Consider the following 22271-nt stretch of genomic DNA (forward strand, 5'->3'; position numbering starts at 1 on the left):
GTTTGGAAACAGTTGCACTTTGGATGTTTGATGGTTTTTTTTATCAGTGTCATACTTTTAAGGCTTAAAAATATGTTTTTTTTTCCTTTGTTTTGAAAGTGTATTATGTTTTACCAACATAGTGGTATATAATGACATTAATAGTTAAAACTCCTTGGCTGGAAAAATGCTACTTTCTGCGAACTGTTGGTATATCAGTACTGGTTTTCAAAGTACTTTAATAACGCTTTATTTCATATTGTCTTATGAACTATTTCGAAATTGCGCAGATGCGAGGTACGCTAATCCCGCGAAGCACAAAACTTTTTAGTCCTCAGTTCCTGCTTTCATCTCGTTCATCATGTATGTTTGCCTGCGTCTCAGCGCTTCTAGTCAAACAAAGTGCTTGCCTTTAGTCTTGCAGCTGGTTCATAATCCTAGTATTTCACTTAACAGTAGATGTTTATCTTGCAGATTATACATTTTGCTCGCTGCGATTAATACGGGATCTGATTTAATGCAACGTAACAGAAGGCAAACACGTCGACTTGATGGAAGAGAGTATAAGCCTTGAAAGGCAACTGACGCAAAATAAACCAAATATTTTAACGATGTTATCATTCCTGTGCAGAGTAAACTATTTACAGTAACATCCATAACTATCGAAAGTTAGTTTCTACGCTTAGTGATCAGTGAAATCACACAATTAATCGTCGCTTAGGTTTCGGATGAGTAATTGGGCTTACAGTAATTTCGCAGAAGTATTTAGCAGTTTAACCTCGATTTGATGTGGGAAACATTAAAAGTCATATGAACTGCTATTGGAAAACTGCTTACTGTGATGAACGAAAGCTGAAATATTATCTTTAACGACCAGAACAATCAATAAAGTATTAAAATTCTTTCGAAAAATCCTAAAGATAAAAAGAAAAACAAACAGCATGCACAGAGTGTAGACAGAGTATACGTTAATACACTGTGTGGGGGTGTAACTCAGTGGTAGAGTGTCTGCTTCGCATGCAGAAAGTCCTGGGTTCAAATCCCAGCTCCTCCAAAATTTTTATCATTTAATTTAACGTTAATATCTCTGTTACGTTACCTTTATGTACACTCAATTTCAGACCACATGTTTATATACCTATGAAAATGATACATTTTCAAAAATTTCCTTTTCACTATATCTACGTTTGAATATTGGCATCCATTAACTTTATCTGAAATTGTTGCAAACGTATCTAAAACAGTTCGTATTCCTCATGATTTAAATTATTACCTCGTTATTGAAATAACTTTTCACAATTTCATGTGCTTTTTTCCTTGTGCTGTTGGTTTCCCCACAAATACGACACGCTTCTTTCTGTTTTCATGCCTCGCAGATTTCTCGGAAACAGTGGTAGCAGAAGAATAGATCTGACCAAATAAGTACTTGTATTGAAGAGTAAAAGGCAAGACTAACAACTGTTTATACGTTTTGGACGTGTTTCAGCAATTGTAATCTGCTCTGTACAGTAACTACGCAGGTGTTTTCACACTGCTCATTGAACATTGTTTTTTTAAAATACTTGTTTCACTTTCCATGTTAAAATCAATTTGACGTAAATACTGAGAAAACAGGACTTGCAAACTTGTAATTTTATTTCACCTCTTGCGTAGTCTACTTTTTCAATCAATACATTATTAGTATGATTGTACCCAAGATTCGAGACTAAGCAGAAACGTTTCAATGAAAAAACTTACAAATGATCCGGATCTAAGGACTTTATTTGCAGATTACTTAGACGAATATGCTATTCATTTAATGAAATGCGCATATTGCATGAATTATTCATAATTCCGTTCATTCGTTATTTCCACATTCTTGGAATATGGACCATAATATCATTGGCAGCAGGCAGGCTTGTTCTACTAGGGACTGCTGTGTTCCATCAATAATAGCTCGTACCGTGGACGCCAGTATTTTCGTCATCGTTGTCAGAAGATTCGGCAGACTTACCAGTTTCACGTTTATCCACAATTGCTGCAGGAGCATCAGCTTCAGAATCACTTTCATCTCGAAAGTCACTTTCACAGCTTCTTCCAATAGTAAAATGTAATTCCTATGTGCTGTTTTGACATAAATGAACTACATACTCAGCGACAGAACAGTTAAACATTGTGTGTACTACTTCAAAAACTACTGCTGTCGATTTCAGTAAACAGCAGTGTCTCACGACTTCGAACGTCCGTCCTGTACTTGGTCTCACTGAGTGCTGAATTTGCATTGGTGGCAGCGAGCTGTGAGTGTGCAGTGCGCATGCATAATAACAAACAAAAACCCCAGGGTCTTCATCCCAGTGTACACTTCTAGGGTTAAGTGATGGATTTAGGAACGTACTGCAGTCCATTACGTATCGCTCCTGTGCAGGTCGCGAAGCAATCGTTCTTCACTCGCTCTGTATTTGTACTGAATGGGAAAAAGCCAAAATAACTGATACAGTGCGAAGGAAGTACCCTCTGTCATACACTTAACAATGGTTTGCAGAATATCGATGTGAATCACATTTTTTTGTGGTATTATTGGCATATCAAGCACCACAAAAACAATATGACGTTTCAGTGGCTTGCTATACTGGTGTACACATTAGCTAGCTATTTTTGAAGGAGTTCTTTGTGGAGTAGGGGAGTGGCCATTTACATAATAAATAGTATTCCAATTCAGTCTATTCAGGTATCAAAGTAGTGCACCGAACATATCATTGAATGTAATGTAGGAATAGTTGAATTCAGTGAAACTGAACTTTTAATTATAGTTATCTTTAGGCCAGCAAGACTATAGCGCCAAATGGGGCTGGTGCAGCTAGACGAGGAAGTTGAAGGAACTGGAAGAAGACCGTGTGTGTCAATCAGCGAGCAGGTATGGTGCACTGCGGTGGTGGTGTTTATATCAACGTGGCCCGGAGGCAAACTGTATTTTTATGGATGACAACTCCCGATCGCATTGAACAGAGCAGGTGGAGGAGCTCTTGGAATGAGAGTATATTCGGCGAATGTACTGGCCTTCCTGTTCCTTCGGCTTAAATCCCATCGAACACGGATGGGATGCGTGGGGGAGACGTATGTCCACATGCACCACCGCCCATACATCACTTAACCCTGCTGATGGATGAATGGAACGCCGTACCACAAGAACTTGTGGCCAACATGGGAGCAGGTTGCAAAGCGTGCATTGCTGTCCATGGTGATCGCGCACCCTATGGAGAACCATACCCTGCCTTAAAATGTCCAGGGAGCTATCGTAAATCACGGTAACATAATTATAATTATTGTCTTTGAATAAGAGTGTCATTCTGTTCGTTTCATTGCGTATTTCTTTCAGCTGTACTATACTGTAGCAGTTCTTTCTGTGTGTGGTCCATGTTTTATCGAACTGTGTTAATTGGTAATGACACATGACACGAAAGCTACGTTCGTCCTTCAGTTTTGCGCACATGTATGGTATATTTAGAAATGTTAATCTAGTGACAACAGATACTTTTTTTGAACCTCGTTAAAGAACAGTGGTGGCAGGATATTCACAATGCTGATAATATAGACGATAAATATGCTGCTTTCCTCAGCACATTTATTATGCCCTTTAAAAATTGCATTCCATTAGAACGTTTAAAACAGAGTAGTAGCGCTAAACCAGACAATCTGGGTAGGTGACTAGTGGGATAAGGATCTCATGTAGAATCACACGGAAATACATCAAAACATCACAAATAGTCACATTCGAAGTGCAGTAACCCATTACAAACAGTACTGTAAGATGCTTAAAATTTTGTTAGGTTGGCAAAAGGCGTGATATTAAAACAGAGTAGTTAATTCTCAGGATAAAGTTGAAATCATGTGGTCAGACGTGAAGGAAGTGTCTGGCCAACTGTGAAGTTCGAGGATAAGCCAATATGTAGCAAATATGTTTTTCTTGCTGATAAGTCAGCTGTATGTACAATATTTAACAATAATTTTGTGAATAAAATAGATGAATTAAATAAAACGTGGATTCCACAGGGAATCATTTAATTCTCTTCGAAGATTTTCCAAGACTGCTTTCTGAAATACACCTCTGTGATACTAGCAAGGGGAAATTTGGTCAATAATTAAACCACTGCAGTTTAAGGATTCTCATACATATGATTTGGTATCCACTGTGCTGCATATGTTAGTTCAGTAATTAGCCACATATGTAATTTTTTCCTTCAGGAATGGCCAGTTCCTCAACTATTAAACTAGTCAGTAGTGAAATCCCTTTGTAAAAGAGGAGGAAGGGACCATTTTAAACCGGTTTATGTGCCACCAGTATTTGCTAAAATTATAGAAAATACTGTCTATATAAGAGTAATTGATAATTTCAGTTCACCTAATTTGCTCTCAATAGAAGTGGTTTGATAATTGAATTTGATTTATTGTGTTTTCTCGGTGAGGCAATGGACATATTAAAGAAAAAATTGTAAACACTGAGCGTCTTTGAGTTAATCAGGGCGTTTGATTGTGTTAATCACAAAATTTCACTGCTGATGCCGAGACATTATGGAATACGAGGCGTAGCTCATGACTGGTTTCTCTCTCACTTTAAGACTAGACAGCAAAAGGTCATTTTCCACAGTAAGGAGAATAGGTATGATGTGGAGTTTGACTGGGTCATGGTTAAGAGGGATTGCCTCAGGTGTCAGTGCTGGGGTTATACTGTTTTTAATATATACTGTGTAAATGATATGCCTTCTAACATGATAGGTGATCGTAAAATATTTCTGACTCCTGATGATACTAGCTTGGTAGTGAACGATGTTGAGTGCAACATATCAAACTGTGCAATTCAAGACAGCAGTGCTTGGCTTCTCCAAAATAAGTTGATGCTAAATCAAAGCAAGAATCATTTTTTCTAGTTTCTAACACACAGTTAAACTAAAACTGACTTTTTAACTACACAGAATGGCATATCGTTAGTGAGTCTGAACTACCGAAATTCCTAGGTGTTCAGATAGACGGTAAGCTGGCGTGGAAATCACATGTTTAGTATCCTGTTTAAAAAATTGAATGCTTCTATATTTACCACCAGAACAATATCTCCAATAAGTGGTAGTCTAACACGAACATTAGTCTACACTGCTTATTTTCATTCTGTTATGAGGTACACTGTAATATTCTGGGATAAATTTTCCTATTTCCAAAGGGCATATCTGGTTCAGAAACGGGCAGTTCGAGCAATATACAGTACAAATTCGCGAATATCTTGTCCGTTCCTGATCAGGAGTCTTGGAAGTCTGACATTGGCCTCAGTATACATTTTCTATAATGTCGTTTGTCATTAACAACATGAGCTTACTCCCGAGAATTAGCAGCCTTCATACAGTTAATACTAGGCAGAAATCCAGCCTGTATTTGGATTGAACACCTTTGACTCTCATGCAGAAAGGCATCCAGTATTCTTCTGCATCCATTTTCAAAAGATACCACACGAATTAAAAATCTTAACAGCAATCCACGCACTTAGTGAAGACTTTCCTCATAGTCTTCTATTCCGTTGGGGAGTTTTCTGAAAAAAAAATAAGCAAATTTCTACTTTATATTGATATGCTATATATACAAAGCAGCTTGTCATCTACATAGAATTCGTGTAAATTTTATTTTATCTGTTATTAACTTTTCTAATGTTAATTTCTATAGCTTGACCCTATTTCCCTAAGAATTTCGAACGTCTTGCACCATTTGACACTGTCAAATGCTTTTTACCGGTCAACAAATCCTATGCACGTGTCTTGATTTTTCTTTAGTCTTGTTTCCATTATCAGCCGCAACGTTAGAATTCTCTGTCTGGTGCCTTTACCTTTCCTAAAGCCAAACTGATAGTTATCTCACACAAACTCAATTTTCTTTTCCATTCTTCTGTATATTATTATTCTCAGCAATTTGGGTTCATGAGCTGTTAAGGTGATTGTGCGATAATTCTTGCACTTGCCAGCCCTTGCAGCCTTCAGAATTGTGTGGATGATATTTTCACGAAAGTCAAATGGTATATCACAGACTCATATATTCTACACACCAACGTGAATAGTAGTTCGTTGCCCAACGATTTTAAAAATTCTGACGAAATGTTATCCATCCCTTCTGCCTTATTTGATCTTCAGTCTTCCAAAGCTCTTTTAAATTCTGATTCTAATACTGGATCCCCTATACCTTCTAAATCTACTCCTGTCCTTCTATCGCATCAGACAAATCTTCCACTCATAGAGGCCTTCAGTGTACTCTTCCATCTATCCACTCTCTCCTCTGCATTTAACGGTGGATTCCCATTGTACTCTTAATGTTACCACCGTTGCTTTTAATTGCACCTAAGATTGTTTTGACTTTTTTTATGTGCTGAGTCAGTTCTTCTGACGATCATTTCCTTTTCGATTTCTTCACATTTTTCATGCAGCCATTTCATCTTAGCTTCCGTGCACTACCTGTTTATTTTATTCCTCAGCGACTTGTATTTCTGTGTTCCTGAATTTCCCTGAACATTTTGGTACGTCCTTCTTTCATCGATCAACTGAAGTACTTCTTCTGTTACTCATCGTTTCCTCGTAGTTATCTTCTTTGTACGTATGTTTTTCTTTCCAACTTCCGTGATTGCATTTTGTAAAGATGACCATTGCTCTTCAACCGAACTGTCAACTAAGCTATTCCTTATTGTATTACCTATAAGCTTAGAGAACTTCAAGCGTATCTCTTCATTCCTTAGTACCTCTGTAACCCACTCCTTGGGACATAGTTTCTTCCTTTCAGCCTACTTTTAGTCACTACAAAATTGTGATCCGAGTCTATATCTGCTCCTGGATATGTCTTACAATCCAGTATCTGACTTCGGAATCTCTGCCTGACCATGATACAATGTAACTGAAATCGTCCCGTATCTCCTGGCCTTTTCCAAATATACCACCTCCTCTTGTGATTCTTGAACAGAGCATTCGCTGTTTCAAGCTGAAATTTATTATAGAACTCAATTATTCTTTCCTCTCTCTCATTCCTAGCAACAATCCCATATTCTCCCATAGCCCTTTCTTCTACTCCTTCCCCTACAAGTGCATTCCTGTCTGCCATGACTATTAGATTTGCATCTCCCTCTACATACTGAATTAGGTGTACAATGTCCTTATATACTTCCTCTTTATATTCTGCTTATGACATTGGCATGTATACATGAACCAACGTTGATGGTGTCGATTTGCTGTCGATTTGGATGAGACTAAACCTATCACTGCACTGTTCACAGTAACACTCTCTCTGCCATACCTTCCTATTCATAAGGAATCCTACTCTCATTATACCATTTTCTGCTGCTGTTTATTTCACCCTACTCTCATCTGACCAGAAATTCGTGTCTTCTTTCCATTTCACCTTACTGACCTCCACTACTTCTGTACAGAGCCTTTACATTTCCCTTTTCAGATTTTCTATCGTTCCAACTACGTTCAAGCTTCTGAAATTCCCTGCCCCGACTTGTAGACCATTATCCTTTCGTTAGTTATTCAATCTTTTTCTCATTGTCACCTCCCCCTTGGCAATCCCCTCCCAGAGATCCGAGTGGGGGACTATTCCAGAATCTTTTGCCAGTGGGAAGATCATCATGACACTTTTTTCAATTACAGGCCACATGTCATGTGGATATACAATATTAGTCTTTAATGCAGTGGTTTACTTTGTCTTCTGCATCCTCATGCCATTGATCATAGCTTCTCCTTTTGTCTTCAGGGTCAGTTTCACACCACATGGGCTAGAGTATGCCCTGAACCTCTGTCCACTGCTCCACCCACTTTGACAAGGCCGTTGGCAGAATAACGGTGACTTCTTATGCTGTAAGTCTTTCACTGCTTATGCTGATTTTTATTCAAAATTTAAGCAGTGGTGGGGATCGAACCTGGAATGAGGACGTTTTGATAACCAAACAAAAATGCTACCCCTCCACCACAGATATAGAGAGACATGGGCAATATACACTATGTACAAGAGCCAAGGCAGAGTAATAAGAGTGGAAGACCAAGAATGAAGTGCTCAGATTGAAAAGTGTGTAAGACAGGGATTTAGTTTTTCGCCTCTACTGTTCAATCTATACATCGGAGAACAATGATGGAAATAAAAGAAAGGTTCAGGAGTGGAACTGAAACTCGAGGTGAAAGGATACCAATGATACTATTCGCTGATGACATTGCTGCCCTACATGAGAGTGAAGAAGAGTTAGATAATCTGCTGAATGGAATGAACAGTCTAATGAGTACAGAATATGGATTGAGAGAAAATAGAAGAAACTCGAAAGCAATGAGAAGTAGCAAAAATGAGAAAGCGAGAAAGATGACATCAGGATTGATGTTGAAAAAGTAGATCAAAATAAAGAATTGTACTACCAAGGCAGCAAAATAGCTAATGATGGATGGAGCAAGGAGGACATCAAAACCAGACTAGTACTGGCAAAAAGGGCGTTTCTAGCCAAGAGATGTCTACTAGTATCAAACAAAGGTCGAGAATGTACGTTTGGAATTGTATGGTAGTGAAACATGGACTGTGGTAAAACTGGTACAGAAGAGAATCGAAACATCTGAGATGTGATGCTATATAAATGTCGAAAATTAGGTGCACTGATAAGATAAGGAATGCGGAGGTTCTGCATAGAATCAGAGAGGAAAGGAATATGTGGGAAACACTGATGAGAAGAAGGGACAGGATGATAGGACATCTGTTAAAACATCATTGAATAACCTTCATGGTACTAGAGGGTCTTATAGTTGGTAAAAACTGTAGACGAAGACAAGTGACTAGAATACATCGAGCAAATAATTTATGACATAGGTTGCAAGTGCTAGTCTGAGGTGAAGAGTTTGGCACAGGTGAGAAATTTGTCGTGGATCACATCAAGCCACTCAGAAGACCGGGAGATTTGCCCTTCAGTTTGGTGCTACAGAAGTAGACACGTAAAATGAAATAAATGTAGATGAGACAGAAAGATTATCTTGCTTTATACACACATGCAGAGTGATGTTGTGTGACCTACCAATGATATTGTAGGTGGGAACTGGTAGTATGATAGAGAGATTCATTTGGTAATGTAATGGCGTGTTTTTAATTAAGAGTTCCATAATAAGAATCATGGCTGTGGAGGACCACCTATCTTAATAATTTGATCCTTGTGTATTTTTTACTGGCGCGTATTTGCACGTGGAGCAATGCACAGATGAAAGTGTCAAATAAAAAGGCATTTGATATTGTACATCACTGTTAATTTGTTAATACTGAGTGCATTCTGTATATCTAGCAGCTGTTGTTTGAGCCACATTCTTACTGTGATCTTGCAGAACAATTTAACCAAAAAGATTTCCGTAAATTTCCCATATGAATGCCTGCTATTGCTTAAATATGTGTTATAAATTTGGCAGAATTCTATGTATGACTTGGAAAACTGCATAAATCGAGACAACGCCTAGAGAAATCTTTTTTATAAGATGGGAATCATTTAATGTAGGTTAATTCTTACAAAGAAGACAGCAACCAGCCCATATTAATACTGCTATTTATGTAGGTAAATAGCGCCGTTACCGGTTTCGAACTGGCAAGTTCATCATCAGACGGCTGTTCACATGATTTTCAAGATACACTGTACATTATCGTCCGTTTTCAATTTTTATTATTCCACTGTGGCGAAGTATTTTTGGTGTGTTGTTGCCGTCGAAAATTCCGCGTGATTTTTGTTGCGAAGTTGCAGGATTGTATTTTTCGCATATTCCTAAATATATCCAGCACTTACGTAACTTGTACATCACCACCATATTGTGCAAAGCATCACGCACACACACACGCACACACACACACACACACACACACACACACACACACACACACACACACACACACACACGTAAAGTTATCACAGAGATTGCAGATTTTGTCTGAATTTATGTCAACTGCCAGGGCAGGTAACTGGAACGTTAACAGCCATAAGGCAGAAGATTCTGCTGGTGCATTTCAATTCAAAATAACCAAATACAGTTAAACTCCACTGGAGGGTGGCTAAAATTTGCGAACTTGAAAACACAAGTTGTTGCTTGCGGGAATGTCCCAACAGCAGACAACGAAATCCAAACGACATAATGTGAACAGTTAAGACTTTCTGGTAGATTAAGTCAAAACTCAACTTTCGTGTCCAGGATCGGTGAGCTACGGACGTCATAGCAATGGGAACAGCACGACACACACCGACCGCGCGTGGACGCTGCCAGCGGCCTCGGCCAAACTACGCGCTGCGGAGATTTCCTCGCTGCTCCATGCCAATCGAACAACTCCCCAGGCCCAGAAACGGTGAAAGGACCAAATATACATCGGCGATGAGACCACCAACCGAACGAACAATCAACTATCGTACTGCTACAATCTCCCTCCGTCGGACAGTTCATGTGTGTCGCCAGCGGTCGGCGAGCACTGGCTGTCGGCGCCTCACTGGCGCTCCGTCCCCGACTTCACTGCTGCTGCGTCCCAGCTGCACTTCTGGTCCATCCCGAACTGACTGCCAGACACAAGATGACCTGGAAATACTATCGGTCGCTCCAGAGATGGTACGACAGTGCACTTATCGATACGCGTTGCTGCTGCTGCTGCTGCTCACGGGCAAGTAAGGCAGGAAGTTAGTTGACGCCAGTAAAAGGAATAAGAAAACGAGGTGGCAGTACCGTAATAGAAGATGACAAGCAACAAATAGGATAAGTGCGAGCCGTGCACGGCTCATAGATGTTACTACAGATAGTGCCGTGTCACTAACGCCGCCAGGTGTTTCTCTGTATCACTCTCCCACATTTGGTGCTTGGCCTTCTGCACACAAAGCAACCTCATTTCCTTGAGTCATAATGCTGCGCAGGGTATATGAAACAAATTGTTTTTAGTTGCTTAGAACAGTTTTGGTGTGTGTTGTGACTGAAAACTTGGCCGACACTTACATTGAGTTTGTTGGTAAACATCCATAATCAGAAACCACAATCAGAATGAGTAATTCACTATGCCGTGGAATGTACACTAGTGTGAGACTTCATAACAGTTTTAAATTGTGTGTAGGTCCACACTCGTAACCATATCTTTCACAGACAGAACATATACGATTAAGCTATCCACACGTAACTCGTGAGCCTCCCTCACATGTCAGATTCAGCCAGTAATTCGCTCCATCCTTCAAAACCTCACAGATGCTACAATAAACTCTGTATCTCAGAAAGTATTACTAATACGTCCTTTATAATGTTTCATTTAACTATTGTTCAACAGGTAGAAGTCCTATTGAGTGAGGCCACGGCCTGGTTCATCATGAAAAAGATGAAAGTTAATGGAGACAAAACACAGAGGATGACATGCAGCGTAAGTGATACTGGAACATTGGGTGACACAGCAGTTGTTAAGTTTCGGGGCTTTTTTTATTGATGCCAAGTTAAAGTGGTAACAGCAGACTAAACATGTACGCTCCAAACTCTGACAGGTCCTACACATCTTGAGAAAATTAAAAAGTGTTATACCACACCAGTACATATTAACAGTGTGCTATACTGCTACACGATGTTCCACAATCACATCAGCTATGGGCTGTGGGGCCATTCTGCAGGTTGCAAGAATATGCTTTTATTACCAAAGAAAGCAATGAAGATCATAACCCCAAGGAAAAAAGAAAGACTGACCACTGCAAACTAATTTATTTACAGATTAGGAGTTTTGGCTGTTTTCAGCCAATACGTTTTCAACTGCCCTGTTCACACAAAGTCAAATCATGAAACCTACAGAAAGAGAAATGAAGTTCATCAATAGAGCATTCGCTATAAAGGCAGCACAGACAGGCCAAGATGCAGAACAGCTTTCCATTGGTGGCCCTAAAGTTATTTAATGCTCTACCTAAAGAAATTCGATCATTACCAGTAGACCAAAATTTTGTGTATACTAAAAGAGCAGCCAGTATGTAGTATAGAAGAGTATTTCTGTATTGATAGAATTGTCTCTACCAGAGCTCTAACTCCATGCCAATGAAAACAGCAGCAATTCTCTTATTATTATTGTGTAGATTATATTCTAGTTCTTAAATATATGTTTTGTAGTATCCACTTTAGTATCATAGATTAAAATACAAATATTTCTTAATTTTAATGTGATAATATTGTTGTAAAATTGACGCTGTCTGTCCACTCATGGCTGGTGAATGACAAAGAGCAGCTACTAAAGGTAACGAAGCTAACATACCAGTGTTCACTGTTGTGCCCAAGCAAATGGCTTTGTTAATTGTTTTGTTGTATTTCCTCATTCTGTTCTTTTGTATTGCCCCATTCAGTTACCTGTTTGTCCTGTGAGCTGGTCAGATGACGATGGAGCCGATACGAAGTCTTACACCACACACACAAAGAAAGCAAGATACCAGTGTAGCACACGCCAGTGCAGTGCGGCCTGAACCAGTACTGGCAACATCCCCTCTCTATCCAATGGAGCAGCACACAATGGCAGCTAGATGGCAGTGCTGACTGGCGCGAACAGGCGTCGGCCGGTGCACTGGAATGTATGGGACATTGTTTTCTTGCTCTGGCGCCAATGGTGGCCTATGACAGAATTGAGGCGGACACATGCCAGCTGCCCTGAAATCTTTCTCAAACGATTTTATAGAAACTAATTGGTAAAAAATTTCTTCTTTCTTTACTTGTAGCTCTATACAGAGTGTGTCAAAAGTTTTGGATAAAATTAAAAGGCATAGTAGTGGGCCCACAACTGATTAGACTGATATAGCGAATCAATGCTCGGAAACACACATTTGTTGTGTTATGGACATACACAGTGAACACTGTACAACAACAGAGTAGCTCATAGCAGTTAATCAAAGCGAAAACCGACAGTCTCAGTGCCTGTACTGCAACAGCAGATGAAGTTCTGTTGCACTCTCGCAATGAGCCCGGTGGTCTGTTTTACATTGGAACAGGCAGCAGGTGATAAACAATTTACACCTCTGAACATCAAACACACATGCTGTACACAACCTAGCTCATAGCACATGTGTCATGTGATGACCGCGTGCATCACACTGGTGCATTAACCCGTGTTGCACGCGCACCACTATCCCTGCTGTCAGTTGTCCATTGCATGGGTTAGCTTGTGATATAGTCACGGTAAGGGCTGTTACTGCATAAAACGTAGTGAGACCCCCATCATGAGATTTGGCAAACATGCATTAAATTAATGGTGTGGCAGTATATAGTGCTTGTAAAGTAGCACAAATGTACAGAGAATGCTTTTATCACAGGTGTCATCTTAACTGGAAGAAGTTTATCTCCATGGATATCAACTTACGAGAGATGGAGTCTTTCACAGCACAGACGACACGCCAAGACTCCTGTCAAAGACGTGTCTGAACACTAGAGTTTGAGGAGATGGTGTTATATAATGTGGTCGACCAACATGCAATAAGCACCTGTCAACTTACCTGTAAAACGCACACTTTGAAGGATATAGTACTGATGGAACAGGTATTACACTCCTATCATAAATAACATGTGCAAGGACTGCGACCAACAAATTTTGAGCCCCACATTCACTTCTCTCAGTGGATTATCCACTGGAGTGCTGATGCTGAACTTCGTACAGTTTATATTGTTTACAGATGCGCCTACATTCAACTGTGATGGCGTTTTCAGTAGCTGCAACAGCCATTTCTCACGTGAGGACAATATTACCTGGTGTTCCTGTGAGATGTACTGCCACAGTTCTTTGGGAATGTACCCCATGTTGTCCACACGAATGTTGTTTCAAACATGATTCTGCACCAGCCCCTTCAATGTTAATGTTCATAAGCACTGGAAGAACATGTACCCTCATCATTGGACTGGAAGAGGAGTTCCTGTCCCACAGACAGTGCTGGATCTCACTCATCTGGACTTTCACCTCTGGGGTTACGTCGAGACGTTGGTATTTGAAACTCCCGTAGACATGGCTGAAGACCTGCTTCCTAGGGTCCAAGATGCCTGTCTCCTGGTATAGCAGACGCCTGGGACCTTTGAGAGTGTGCAAGTGAACTTTATGAGCCCTTACCATGTATGCATTGAGATTGGTGGCTGTCACTTCGAACACTTTCTATGAGCTACGTTATTGTTATGCAATATGTACTGTGTGTGTCCAAATAACATACACAGACATTTCCGACCATTGGTTTTATATCTCAATACAATCGGTTGTGGACTCACAATCACCTGCTTCAATTTGACCCAAAAGGTTTGAGATACCTTGTATGTCAGCTTCAACGTGAAGTGACTATCATTTCGTTAATGGTCGTAGCTATTGTGATATTTCACATTTACGTACTGCACTAGACGAAATTCGAATAGCTTGCAATCAAAAATGCGGTTCACTATGATTTTTGCATTTGAATATAGAATTTTGTCTGATTATAGTACGCAAAGATCTGAGTATTGTGCCGTACACTTAAAATACAAAACTTCCTTATCTACGGCGATAGAGTGGTAGCTTTTTTTTTTTCAGTGCAGCACTGCAATGATTGTAATAGTCATAGATAGTTATTGAAAAGAGACTTTGCTAATACGAAAATGAACATGCAGTTTCTTCACATATGTTACTTGAAACCGACACACGAGTTTTTCCACATGCTGTTGGCGTCTCTGGCTGCCAATTGCTTGTTTAACAAGATACTCTACTTCAGGATTCAATGCAATAGCTACTGCATAAATTATACTATCTTTTGATCAAAGAAGCCGTGTCCCAAATGACACAGAAAGGCAAAATCACGTATTGGCTTTTTTAACCGGATCATAATCGTTGGTTTACTTAATTGCTTGTGGCTACACCGCACAAGCCATTACACTTTGCCTGTTCCCATTTGGTGAAACGCGAGAAACCATTTTCAAAGTCAACGAAACCAACATTTCCGTTAGGAATCTTTTAAAACTGATTATCTGTGCGGAAGATTTACTCAGAGGAAAATCTTTTAAAGGTAAGTCTTTAAATGTGTAGAAATATTTTGATTGTGTGTTTATTATTTTTTGAGGTTATGACCAAAGATTATGCTTGTGTTGAAGAGGCAAAATGACATATGACCACATCACTTTGCATTGCTGTGTTACATATCTTATCGATCGCTGAAATGCAGCGTATCTGTTTCTGAAAAGCCTATTAGAAAGTGATGCAGTAACAAGCACAAAAAGTAATTTTTTTAACACAGGTTGTAAGATTCTCCGTCCTAGAAATAATTTGCCATAAATTTTTGTATATGTTTCGTTAATTTGTTAGGATACAGTTCTAACACTTAATTAAGGTATAAAATTTGTTTATGCTATAATTTATGCTTATACTAACATTGTAACAGTAAAAATAAACAGATGACTCTGCTAAGAGAAAATGTGTGTCATTTTGCTGTGCCAAGTAGCCTAAAATGACATGCTCACAACTTTTTTCAAATTGTTAATTCATAGTGTAACTAGTTATTTTGTAGTGAATTCTGTATGCCTATGCTACTATAATGCAAAATTACGATTATATAATTTTATTTGGTATACATGAGCTGTGAAAGATAATTAACTTTTTAGTATGTCATTGTGGGCCATTTTCCTGATGCTTCTTCAAAGGAAAAAGGTTAACAATTCAGACAAAAATAAATTACCAGTTCTTATCCAGTATTGGCGGAATCCCATCATGTTTTTGTAGCCTTATTATTCACAGATAAACAGGAATCAAATATGTTACTTGTAATGTTATAATATTCTTATTTGTGATACTGCGTTTTCGCTGCAGATTAGAACTAAGGTAATACAAACCTTTCATAAATCTGAGGCTCTGAACATACTGAGGTTTTTAAGAACCTCGCCAATTGTTTGCCATAGCCAATATCACTGATGAAATAAAAGATATTTCAAGTGAAGAAGATTCACTCCCTCACTCTGTACAGGGCTAGGAATGGAAATATGGTACGCTATTTACTGTACTTTTTCATATTTCAAAGATTATTGAAGTGTAGGTAGAAAATCCTTGGGTATGTTTCAATCCTAGTTGTTCATTATTAATACACTTGGGTCACAGGCTCCTGCTGAAATATCAACGAAAGGAGTGATTTTACTGCCCCAGACTTCTTACTTTTTTCTTCTTCACAGAAGCATTATCAGTGGCGAATTTAGATTAAAAGCCTACATATCTTGTGCTCTGATGTTTAAATTTTCTTCTTTTGCCAAAACACAGAAGGGTTTACATAATCTCACTTCACTAACATACTAGTTCAGTTGCTGTTGCGACAGAATTCTGAACAGTGGTTTCTTAAATGAGGAACTAGAGACGTTGTCACGTCAATAGCTTATAAAAAAGCACGTCATCAGTATAAAAATAAACATGTAATTTCTTCGCTTATGCTATTGCAAAAGTGACACTAATGCTAATATTATCAACTATCGATTAATCTTAAAAACTTACATTATTCCATTGAAAACGTCTGTAGTGACTCGTAAAGAAAGTTCCACTTGTTAACCATATGGCAAAATACTCTCCTCTTTATGTACTGTCATTTCCGAAAAACTTGTTTTAATGTCTTACAAAGTTTTTGAAAAAGTTACAGATAGTTCTCCTTTGCTCTTCTGTGGCACATGCAGTGCGCTACATATAATCCGTTATCTCGAGATTGTAGATACATATAGACCTCCTCCAAAGTCTAAGGAAACATTTAGTATGTTAGCTAAATTTCATATGGAGCAAACCCGTAAAATGAATCAAACTCAACCCCTATTGTTCATTGCAAACTTTTCGAATTTTGCCCAATGTGTTACTTAAATGTGATATTTTACAGTACCTATGACCCTTAATGAAACGATAGCCGCTTCGTCATAGAGTTGACGTATAAGCTGTAGGTAAGGAGAAAACTATTTTTTACCGAATAATTTCTTTAAAATCGTGTGAGAAAGACCGCAGACACGGCAGAATGTGCGTAACGTTGTACTCATACTGACACTGCTGCACCTTGTCTAACTGGCTAACCAGCATTCTCTACGTGCGTCCGTAAGCGGGTTTAACTGTGGTGGACAATACAGCGCGTTGGTATGCAGACTACTGGTTATCTTTGTGTGCCCACACATAGCGATGGCGAATTCGTAGTATTCACAGTTTCCCTTCCTGTGTTACAAGCAGCTTAGCTCATGTATCTCACAAATAAATTATTAAAGACTAGCCAAAACATTTTGTTCCTCTGACAGTGGCAGAGGAAGTGGGTGGAATTCTGAAGGAAGCCAGAAGGGACTTTTTTCAAAGGAAATGAGCGAAATGATAGAATAGGAAGAAGCCTGCCAGAGAAACATTCTGATACTTTGTAAATTCCCCACAGAGCTGTTACCTTGTTTACCCAGATGATAATGAGTCTGTGGGAGTGGGGATTGATTAGTCGTGACAGTGGAGTCGACTGTCTGGCCTGCTTCTGCTCACATACGAGTGGGGTGTTGAATTATTCTCGCCTCCTCCCAAAATCCCCGTTCCATAGTGTTGCCTATAACACAAAGTTTACCTATAGTAACAAAAAGAACTCTTGTAGATTCTGTTTGCTTGAACAGCAAGATACTGAACTATCAGTGAAGTTACCACGTGTTTTGAGTGTTACTGCGAGGAGCATAACACATGTTTTGAATAGGTAATACAGGAATGCTCTACTCCCTGCTACGTATCACTCTCGTAGGTACCACGACGAGAAGAGAAGATTAACTACCGTGCACACAAATATACATAAGCAGTTATTTTTCCCGCGCTCCCTTCACGAATGGAACGGGAAGAAATCCTAATACATGATACAATGGGACGTATCCTCTTCCATGCACTTCACAATGATTTTCAGCATATGTAGCAGATTTAGAAATTTGTGGCCGTTGGAAGAATTTTACGAGGGACTAGATCGTTGAAGCCAGAAGATATCTGAGGGTCTCAGCAAAGAGCCGTTTACATTGTAGAATTCAAGGAGGGGGCGTGTCCAGCACATGTAGGGGAAGATTCATCAATAAGCAATCGGCAACTTGCAAGGAAAATGCAGGCTTCTAAAAGTACAATGCGGAGAGTACTTACGAAGCAGCACTACAGCCCTTATTATAAAACGTGTGTTTAAGCTATGGGGTAAAAAGATTCTGAATACCAAATTCAATTCTACCAAAAGATTATTTTGCACTGTACTGCACTGCCGAACTATCTACAGTTGGTATTGCTGAAGGATGAGGTATGTATCAACTGTAATGATGCTTTCATCAACTGCAACCGCCATGTCTGGAGAGACGAAAATTCATACGTCACTCTCGTGCCCCATTAACAACCACAATTTCTATCAGCTTGTGATCTGAAATTTTTGAAGATCAACTGAAATGACACTGGCACTCCGTTTGAGCGACACACATTACTTGTAACTCTAAATTTCCTGACAGTTACTGGAGTTCGTAAATCATGTTGCCTGGAAGACAGCGTGGTTTCAACACGTCGGTGCAAAACCCTGGTCTGATTTGGTTGTCTTTGAGCATATGTACAACAAATGGTTCAAATGGCTCTGAGCACTATGGGACTCAACTGCTGAGGTCATTAGTCCCCTAGAACTTAGAACTAGTTAAACCTAACTAACCTAAGGACATCACAAACATCCATGCCCGAGGCAGGATTCGAACCTGCGACCGTAGCGGTCTTGCGGTTCCAGACTGCAGCGCCTTTAACCGCACGGCTACTTCGGCCGGCTATGAACAACAGAAACTGCCTCCATTGGACTGCAAGGGCATGTCCCATCTCATAGTCAGCGCGACCACCAGATTTCACTCAAATGTACACTGACGAAAAAATATCGCAACACCAAGAAGGAGTTGTGCGACATAAACGAAAGTTGGTAGACGTGTTCCTCATCTGATAGACGATGTCTACTCAAAATCCGCACCAGTAGGGTGAGAGGGTCACTAGTAACGCCACTATGATGATGCAAATCAGGTTTGCTTTAAATACACGCTGTAACGCTCGTGAGCGTTAGTTACGTTTGAGATTCGACGTGTTGTGTTATTCAATAATGCCCTTAAGGCGACATAGGCGCCATTATCCGCAGCTCATTGCGTTTGAATGAGTTCATGTAACAGGGCTACAAGAAGCTGGATGTTCACCCTGCGATATTGCAGAAAGACTTCACAGGAATGTAGCCATTGTACGTGATTGTTGGCAGTGGTGGTCACGAGAATGTACAGTCGCAAGAAGACCGGGCACAAGACGGCCACGTGGAATTACCGCGAGGGAAGATCCGAGTTTCCAGCGTATGTCTCTGGCGCTTTGTACTGCATCTGTAGCTGGGATTTAAGCAGCATTTGGCACCACACTGACGCAACGAACTGTTTCATATTGGTTACTTCAAGGACTGCTCTGAAGCAGATGCCCTGTATTGTGCATTCAACTGACCTCAAACCGCCGCCATTTGCGACTTCAGTGGTGTCAAGCGAAAGCTCATTGGAGAGCAGGTTGGAGGTCTGTTGTGTTTTCTGATGAATGTTGGTTCTGCCTCGGTGCCAGTGACGGCCATGTATTCATTAGAACGAGGCTCGTTGTGGGCCTGCAACCAACGTGTCTGGCTGCTAACCACACTGGACCTTATTTATTCCTGACTTCTGCCACCAGTCACTTTTTTATTTTATGTTTAATCTAACATAATACAACGCGTTTCGAATATGTTCTGTTCATTTTCCGGCGTTTGTACGTATATACATACGTACATACATACAGAGAAATGTTGCTTAAAAATAAACGGTCTTAAAACTAAATTAATCTAGAACTATTTGTCCATTGAAACTTTCTGGCAGATTAAAAGTGTGTGCCCGACCGAGATTCGAACTCGGGACCTTTGCCTTTCGCGGGCAAGCGCTCTACCATCTGAGCTACCGAAGCACGACTCACGCCCGGTACTCAGAGCTTTACTTCTGCCAGTACCTCGTCTCCTACCTTCCAAACTTTACAGAAGCTCTCCTGCGAAACTTGCAGAACTAGCACTCCTGAAGCCGGCACGGTAGCTCAGCGTGTTCGGTCAGAGAGCCGGTTGGCCTCTGTAATAAAAAACTGAGTGGAACGATCAACCACCGAACTTGAACGGGATGTCTTGCGACGTCCGCAACGACCAAACACAACGATCAATAACGAACAAAATGCAACAAAAAAAAAAAATGGTAGAGCGCTTGCCCGCGGAAGGCAAAGGTCCCGAGTTCGAGTCTCGGTCGGGCACACAGTTTTAATCTGCCAGGAAGTTTCATATCAGCGCACACTCCGCTGCAGAGTGAAAATCTCATTCTGGAAACATCCCCCAGGCTGTGGCTAAGCCATGTCTCCGCAATATCCTTTCTTTCAGGAGTGCTAGTTCTGCAAGTTTCGCAGGAGAGCTTCTGTAAAGTTTGGAAGGTAGGAGACGAGGTACTGGCAGAAGTAAAGCTGTGAGTACCGGGCGTGAGTCGTGCTTCGGTAGCTCAGATGGTAGAGCGCTTGCCCGCGAAATGCAAAGGTCCCGAGTTCGAATCTCGGTCGGGCACACAGTTTTAATCTGCCAGAAAGTTTCATATCAGCGCACACTCCGCTGCAGAGTGAAAATCTCATTCTATTTGTCCATTGTTTGTTGCTGTAGCGGCTGGTGTGGCATTGGGAGGGGGGGGGGGGAGGAGGGGGGCAGTGGATGGCTATAAATCGAAGTCAGTGATGTCTTCTGCTGGTTTCCTTTCTTGTGGTTGACTATGTATGATATCACAGCCTGTATAGGATGCAGATATATTTGCATCAGTTATGTGTTGCGAAAATAGTGTGAAAGGCTTTTACATGACAGTTGATGATTTACGATTTCATCATCTTGCTGCTTCACTTGCATCACTGGTGCAATGGCGGAGCTGTTGATTAACATTACACTATTGCACATTGTATTTTGTCACTGATTGCCAACGTAATTCACTGCACAGATTGCTTCGACATACACTGGACCTACACCAGGAGTTATGGTCAGATGTGCGATTTCATATGACAGCAGGAGCACTCGCATGGCTACCCCACGCATTCTGAATATTAATTTGTACGGCAATCTAGTGATTCAGTCTGTTGTGCTGTCATTCATGAACAGCATTCCAGTGGGTGTTTACCAACAGTATAACGCTGAGTCACGTACTGCTGTTGTAACCCAACGTGCTCTACACGTTGTCGACATGTTGCTTGCTCGATCACCAGATCTGTCTCCAATAAGGCACATATTGGACATTACTGGACGACAACTCTAGCGTCCACCACAACCAGCATTAGACGTCCCTGTATTGAACGACCAAGTGCAACAGGCATAAAACTCAATCCCACAAACTGACGTCCAGTACCTGTACAACAGAAGGCATGCGGGTCAGCTTGCTTAGTTTCAACATTTTGGCAGTTACACCGCTATTAATGTGCCAGCATTTCAAATTTGGAATGGCTTATCTCACAATTACATTAACCTGTGATCTTGCAAATGTTAATCACTTAAATATGTTACGTAGACTTATTTATCCCCGAAATTTCATTACTCTACTTAATTACTTTTTGGTGTTGCGTTTTTTTCCCCCTCAGTGTATTTATCTCTGTGGGGTTACATGAAGTCGTGTGAAAACCACTCACTTAACTACAGAGTCACTAAGCTATACCTAAGCATAGTGACTGTAAATACCCGAGGAGTGAATTGCTGCAAAGTGTAGAAACTCGTAGTAGAAATGTTGCGTTTTTTGTTTGATGTAAGTAATTCGAATACTGTTGGTCGAAGAAATTTCCAACACAAGTGGAACAGTATCAAGGTATGGAGAGGAGGTGGCGTTAGGTTCACGATTGCCAAACTGTGTGCCTTTAACTCGGATTAAGTCCAAAAGGAGGTTAGGTGACACTGTTTATAGTGATCAAATAGGAATTTTCTGCTCGAAGGCTCGGGAGAAAGCGTGTAGCTTACTCATATCGATAACAAACCACAAAAAAGGAGAGAGAGGGAGATACTGTCTTTCACAGTTTCAATGTACCCCATGTACAACCTCGAAAATCGATAAAAGAGTCTCCGTAATTGTCAGAAGAATAAAAGAAGGGTGGATATTTTTAGACACGCTAGAATTTCCAGGAAATGTAAGGTTGGAATGTTGTAGATATAATTCTGTTTACAGAGCCAAACATGTAAGTTATGCTGTAAACATTTTCAAGAGTAGACATTTTGTTTGTCAGGCTTCAAAACTTTTATTCGTAATTTTTTAACGATAATGCGTTTCTAGATT

General features: G+C 40.2%; 1 non-coding gene across 1 annotated transcript; it reads left to right on the plus strand.

Moving 5' to 3' along the window:
- Window positions 1-961: 961 nt before the first annotated feature.
- On the plus strand, window positions 962-1033 carry Trnaa-cgc (transfer RNA alanine (anticodon CGC)). Its single transcript has one exon. It is a non-coding gene; the product is annotated as a tRNA-Ala (tRNA).
- Window positions 1034-22271: the final 21238 nt, after the last annotated feature.

This window comes from Schistocerca cancellata, chromosome 7, assembly GCF_023864275.1.
Source record: "Schistocerca cancellata isolate TAMUIC-IGC-003103 chromosome 7, iqSchCanc2.1, whole genome shotgun sequence".
NCBI lineage: Eukaryota > Metazoa > Arthropoda > Insecta > Orthoptera > Acrididae > Schistocerca > Schistocerca cancellata.